At 36.2% G+C, this 7,414-nt stretch overlaps 1 long non-coding RNA gene across 1 annotated transcript; it reads left to right on the forward strand.

The window, feature by feature from the left end:
• The first annotated feature begins 3,232 nt into the window (after positions 1 to 3,232).
• On the forward strand, positions 3,233 to 4,214 carry LOC139127109 (uncharacterized). The gene is made up of 3 exons (XR_011550928.1): positions 3,233 to 3,438; positions 3,744 to 3,854; positions 4,054 to 4,214. It is a non-coding gene; the product is annotated as an uncharacterized lncRNA (long non-coding RNA).
• Positions 4,215 to 7,414: the final 3,200 nt, after the last annotated feature.

The following is a 7,414-nucleotide window of genomic DNA, read 5'->3' on the forward strand; positions in this document are numbered from 1 at the left end:
AGCTTATATGCCTATTTGCAAATTAAGTTTGCAGTTATTGATTTCAAACCAAAAGTACAGTGGAAAGTTTATGAAACAGTCTACATATAATGATCTGACAGGTATCTGATTGTTCTGTGAAGCGTATACTACTATGTAATGAATCTGTTGTAAACCATCAGAGCATATCCAGTTCATATCTAGTTAATTTTTTGTTGGTATGTCGCAATTGAATTTAATGTAAAATTTATGGCCTTCAGGTTGTACGCGCAGTTCACATCTAGTAAAGATTTCGGAGAAAAGAACATTCACCGTCTAAGGTTTTCGAATCTCTAACATTTTATTTTCCGCCCTAGAGTTTAGACAGGAATGTTGCAATTTGAATTTAAAATATCGCGTAATGTTGGGTAATTTTTTTTCGCTAGTTCCAAACTTTGCACGGTGATCCCCGATTGTTATTATTGATTTGATAAGTGAATGGTTCAAAGTTTCACTTTCGAGGCACATATTACCTTAATGAACATTTCGAAAATATCTTGTTTTTTATTGCTTTCTAGCAAGTAACAACGGTAACAACGAAACTTCAATGACTTCACAAGACAGTACAACATTATTCATTATCTTAGGTTCCTGTGCTGTAATTTTCTTAGGGGTAATAGTAGCAGTTGCAGTGGTTAACGTGATCATACGTCGCAACAAAGCGAATTTGAGTAAGTACAACATCAATTTAAATAATTAGTCCAGTAAAAGATATTTTACACGATGAAAAGACACTGCACTGGAAACATTTTTTAATATGTTTATCTTTCAGGAATGTGGCACCGAGCCATAGTTATGAAAGCATAAACAATGGTGAGTTTCATCTATTTATGCTAATGTATCAGGACAGAATCTCTCTCTCTCTCTCTCTCTCTCTCTCTCTCTCTCTCTCTCTCTCTCTCTCTCTCTCTCCCCCTCCCCCTCTCTCTCTCTCTCTCTCTCTCTCTCTCTCTCTCTCTCATACTTTTGTATTACAATTGAAATGTAATCATAGTTAAACGATAGATTATGTTGTTCTATATCGGGACATGAATGTTATGGATAATATGTTTATCTATGCTACTATGTGCGGAAAGATGCCCTTATTTATGGATACGCCTAAATATTTATCATTGTTCCTTAAAGTAATAACAAACTTTGACGATGTGTACTGACATTCGTTGTCATGTCGTTATTTTGACCGCAAATATTAAACAATTAAATTAGTGTTATGTTGGCTGTATATTGAGAACTGCACTATATTTTGATTGGTAAATAACATATTTATTATTCGCGCCAGCGGCTTACTGACCACGCATGCAAACAGTTCATAACATAATGCGAATAACCGGAAGTGTACCCGACTAACTTTATAGGCGCCGTAATGTTTTTTGTTTGTTTATTTTGCGCTCGTAAATAAACAAATACGAAATGTGCAAATTATTATTTTACAACACTCCATTACAAAACATATCTCTTTTATTAGCCAGTAAGTGTTATTATCCATCTTGTCGTTGATACAAAATATCGTTAATATCACGCTAAAAATAGAAAAAGGGAGAAAACTGTCGTGCATATAAACGAGGGGATACGCAAAATATGCTGGGATTGAATTCCAGAAAAGCACACCCTGTGTCAATAACTAGATTCAAAAATTGCCAGTTTTGAGACAGAACCTGTAGTTTTCAGCTGGCAAGTGGAAGGTAGGCAGTGCAGCTACCATTGCCATGATAATAATGGCACAATACGTCCCTTGTTAAACACAATAGGCTGTTATCATGGTAAAAATTTACAGAAAATCTATACCTGCACTGCTGCAGGTTTGACGTATTGTAAGTACGTGAACTGCTTTCATTAGAGGGAAACTGGGCATAGTAGCCATACAAACGTATATGAAGTAAAAATTAATTCTTTTTATCATGAATCAAATACAAATAACATTGCCAATCTGAACCCCTGGAGCGACACAAGGGCTGAGCCCTATATAATATTATATTACCATGCCCTGCCCGTCGCATTTTGATTGGTCGACCTGAACCACGTGAATGACCACAAATACACAGTAAGGTTTTGTTTACATGCCCGTGAATATGAATAATAAGATTAACAACTCAAAGTATCATAACTTTGTAGCGCAAACTAAATCATAATCAATCACAAAATGAAATGGAGCACTTGTAAGTAAAGTTGAGATACTTTTTTTGAAATATTTCCGGTTTGCCAATACTTTATAGCGCGTGACAGTGCGTCGCGTATTGCTCAGTTTCTGTGGCCCAGTTGTCGTTCGCCTCCTGAAATTTTCGGAAATTCTGAGAGTTTTCTTGGGTTCGCTGATAATATAATGGAAATAACAGACTTCGCTCTGACCATTAACGTTTATTTGTGGGCGCTGGCTCGAGAAAGCCAAATTAACGGGCTCGGCAAACCTCGCCCGTTAATTTTTGGCTTTCCTCTCGCCCTTGCCCACAAATAAACGTTAATGGTCAGCGCGTCGCCCGTTATTTCTATATTGTTGCCTTTTATTAAGTGATGCACACTAAAGGTGGTGGTCGATGTTGACGTTTTGTACAACATTTTGATTTGAAGTAATAACCTTATATACTTATAAACACGGCTAACATGTCAGCGAGAGCAAAGTATTAAATTATTTTTACTTTACGTTAATGTTTATATTAAGATTTTTTTATGAATTATTCGACAGAACCCAGTTGTCAGAGTGAATCAGAAAGCTGTAATGACAAAACGGATAAACCAGTTAATCATGAGAGTATTCCTTTGAAGAATATTGTAACAGAAGACAATGAAATCGACTGTACACCTTCTGCTGATCAAGTGAGATATTCTTATAGATTATTGTTAGCGTCGTGTTTTAGAGAAAGTGACATACAAATAGATTACCGTTCGCTATTTATCTGAGTTTTCACGTAAAAGGGCTTTTAAGTAGGCTGGTCAACTGAGTTGCAGTACCATGCAATTAAACCATTATCCAACTCAAGGAAATGAGTTAAAGCACCACTACGAACAATCATAGTTGGTAGGTGTTTTATTTATGTTGATCAGAGTTGTATGTCTTTTTGTCTACATTTACAATTAAATCTACAAATGGTATTAAAGTCATTGGATCTGTGTTCTTCAAAATGCGTAATTTAATCAACTGCACGTCCATTATAGATCACGAAACGTACATTTGCATCTTGTGAATCGACCGTCAAAGTCTTTGCATCATATTTCAGACATCCGATGCTTATAAAGACCTCGAAGTCAGGAAGACGTCGCAAACTTACATGAAACCTGGACAAATCGTTTATGAATTTCCTCGCGACCGACTGCATGTTACAGAAACCCTATGGACTAATAGATTCTACCGAATCGTGAAGGGCATAGCTTGGTTTATCGATGGTAAAGATGGACCAAGTGATGTTGCAATCAAAACTGAGATAGGTTAGATATGTGTAAATATGAAGTTGTGTGCTTATGCAATAGTAAACTTTATTTAGCAGTCTGGGATTTTACTAAACATAGTAGATATCTTCACGCTACGAATAGTTTCGCTTCCGTCCGTTATGGATGTGCTGAGAGTATATCATTGCTTAAGTATGTGTTGCCCAGAAACAACCTACTTCAAGATAGAAGAGGCCTTAGCATTATTTGGTGAAAATGTACTACACATAGTAAAATTCTCATTTACTATATTCGCAAATTTACCAAATTATTCAATGGCTCTTATTATTGATTCTTTCACACAGATTCGACCGATCCTGAGATTCGAAACCATACGGTGCATGAAATAAAGCTGATGAAGAAAATTCACAGCGACGAAAATGTGATAAGAATGTTGGGCTACTGTACTGAGGAAGGTTAGAGTAATATATTACATCTTCAAAAAAATCCCTCACTTCATCATGCACGAAACGATTGAAAAATGTAGTCTCAGAATAATTTGATGTTCTTTTACACTTTTACACGTTCACGAAAATAAATGTTTAGTCAAATATCCCATAACATGTATCATAATAATCAGTGGGAAACTTGCTGTAATTTTTTCTTATTACGTAGTTCCTATGGTTTTAATCATGGAGTATGCATCTTATGGTAATCTGAAGACATATCTGAAAGACAGTCGCCAGCTTTTTACACCTGGTAAACACGACTTAGCACGAAGACAAATGCTGGCATTTGCTACAGACGTCGCCAGTGGAATGAAACATCTGCAATTAAAGAAGGTAATGTTACTAAGGACAAGTAACATGTTTAACATGAAAACCAAAACTCTACGTCTTTTGTAGTTAATGCAGGATTGCTTTTTCTATAGAAAACCAAAACAGATATGAAGTGAAGATAGCCTTTTTCTTAAACTTTCTTATTTCAGTCATATTGCAGCGAACATATATGGTCCAAACATGCAGATACTAGAGTAGTTGAAATAGGAGCTTATTATTGTTTGAAATTAAAGTTTCAGTCAAGTTGTATTTTTATCCTTGCCAGATTGTTCATCGGTACCTTGCAGCTAAACATGTGTTGGTATGTGAGGGAGGTATCTGCAAGATATCGAACTTCAGCTACGCCAGTGGTGTGATGAGTGATGAAACGTTTTTCGAAACAAAAATGGTGATTATTCATTCATTCATCTATTCATACATTGATTGATTAATTTATTTATTAATTCATTATTTATTTCGTATATTCGTTCCTTTATTCTTTTATTCATTTTGATAGTTATTAAGTTAGTTAGTAAGAAAGTAAGTTAGTAAGCTTATTAGCTAATTAATTTGCTACTATTTTTTTTCAGTTTGTTACGTAAGTTTGTCAATTTTCAGATATTCATTCACTGATATGTACGATGCATGATATCAAAATACCGTGTAATATATAACATTTGTGTATTCATCCATTTGGCCGTCTTATATCTCCTTGACTTTCTATATAATTTTGCTTTCAGTTTAGCTTTAAAGAATGCTAATGCCGGTCATATTCTCATTTTACCTATTCTCTCATACAGAAAAGCCAATACCAGTGGATGGCACCTGAATCGCTGATGCATAAAAAGTTCACGTTGAAGACAGATGTGTGGTCTCTTGGCGTAGTCATCTGGGAGATCTTCTCTCTTGGTAAACATGATTGCAGAATCACGTTCTTGTATTCTGTTTATGAAAAAAATGTCATGCATATGATCTGTCACATGAAACCAGGCCGATAGTTTTTAGAATTTCAGGAGGTTCAGGAGGTTTGGCTTTGCATTGCCCATTGCACTGGTGAGATCAAACTCCCGACCTTACGGACATTGTCTGCCGATGTATTTTCCACTCATACATTCAATGTCCGAAAAGTGGGGAGAGATGCACGCTTGAGTATTGCAAACATTAATAGCGCCTAAACAATCAAAGACAATATTCAAAATTCAATAAACGTGGAAAGCAAGATTAGGGCGTGTGTAAAAATCACTGATGTTTGTAATGATGCAGAGTTGGCATAGAAATATTTTATTAAGGCACTTGGTTGTTTCAGACATGTTTAAACTGTGTAGTATGTATTATATATTATTGACTGAATACATGGATTTGTGTGCTCGAGAGCAGTGACAATTTGCCCGACGCACGGAGGGCAAATTATCTTCTACTGTATTTGATTTAAATCTTCTGCTGCATTTGGTTTGAATACGAACATCAGGGGAGTTAGCAGGCTGGTGAACTATGTACTTACCGGTTTCCATGGTTACCCGGTCCAGTGAAGCCCTTCGACGTTTTCGACGACAAAAAGGCATAACGCTAGACGTAAAATATCCATGAGCGCACTGCTAATTTGACTTTTGTTAAAATATGTTTGATACTGATTGAAAATTGCAAATGGTTTAAAAATGCCCTGCTGTAACTCAATGTCATAAAACATTAACTGTAGAGTGGCATGTAATAAAATATTGTTGCTGAATACATGGGCTTGTGTGCGCTCGAAGCAGGAGACAATTTACCCTCCCGGCGTCGGGCAAATTTTCACCTGTCCTCGGGCACATAGACCCATGTATTCAGATAATACATATAATATTGCATGGCGGTCTTTGTTTCAGTGTTATGAGAACCATTAGACAAGCGTAGTAATATAATATGTTATTGCCTGAATACATAGTTTTGTGTGCCCAAGAGCAGGTGACGGTTTGCCTGACGCCAGGAGGACAAATTGTCTCCTGCGAGGGAACATAAACCTATGTATTCGGGCAATAATATTTTTATAACATGCCTCATCACGGTTAACGCTTTATGACATTTAGTTACATGTAGGGCTTTTTTCAAATTATTTTACCATTATCGAGTAGCATCCAACAGATTTTAGCGAAAGTCAAAATAGCAGTGCGCGCATGAATATTTTACATCTAGCGTTAAGCATCTTCTTTGACGTCAAAAACGTCGAAGGCTTCACTGGACCGGGTAACCATGCAAACCGGTCCACACATCGTTTATTCGGCCCGCTTACTCCCCGGATGTTCCTATTCAAATCAATGCACTGATTTGCACTCACATCAAGGCATGTAATAATATATAACCTAAATATTGATTAGTAAATCAGTAATTAAGTCCTACCATGTTACCAGCTACATAACATCGCATTCTTCGTTTCTAAAACTACGTGATAGAATTTACCTGATCCTTATTCAAAATCAGCGTGTCGAAAGGAACGATAAACTTTGTCTCCTGCGAATTATTTTCGGTTGTAGGTCGAGTTCCTTACAAAAATACTCGCCTAAGTGATCTCCAAGCATTGCTAGAGAAAGGGGAACGTTTGGCAGCCCGGATTGTTGTGAAGATATCATGTAAGAAAATAGAAATATCAATCGATTTGTTTTGTTTATTGCATGATATATATATTTCTGTTTAAAAGTAACATTATGTGCATTATTCAAACAGATATGAGTTGATGTTGTCCTGTTGGAAATGGAGTCCAAGTTTACGTCCATCCGTGCAATCCATTCACCAGGAGTTGAGGAGCTTAAGTGAGAATTGAAGGTATGGCAGTTTTAGTTCCTATTGTTGTGATGCTGTATTAGATATCATCGGACGGAATCCAGACATATATTTGTTGGCGAAAGCCGTAAGATAAATATGCAAAACCTATCACAATGACGACGACAACAGTGATGATGATCATGATGATGATTGTCTTTGTTGTCGTTTTTTAATTCTGTTATTACTATTTTTTATATTGTTACGCAGTAACTTTCTCATCTGACAGAAAAATTGAAAATAGTTTCTTGACAGTGACATCAGGAATGATTTACTTGCAGAATACCCATATTCCAAGAAGCTAAGAGGAAAACATCAGCAAGCAAATGAGAACAAATAAATGTCTTCAATGCTAGTAGCTTCTGCAGAACATTTTCAAATTTCGTATGTTTTAACGGACACACATGCATACTACCGTCATCTAA

This window comes from Ptychodera flava, chromosome 3 (assembly GCF_041260155.1).
Source record: "Ptychodera flava strain L36383 chromosome 3, AS_Pfla_20210202, whole genome shotgun sequence".
NCBI lineage: Eukaryota > Metazoa > Hemichordata > Enteropneusta > Ptychoderidae > Ptychodera > Ptychodera flava.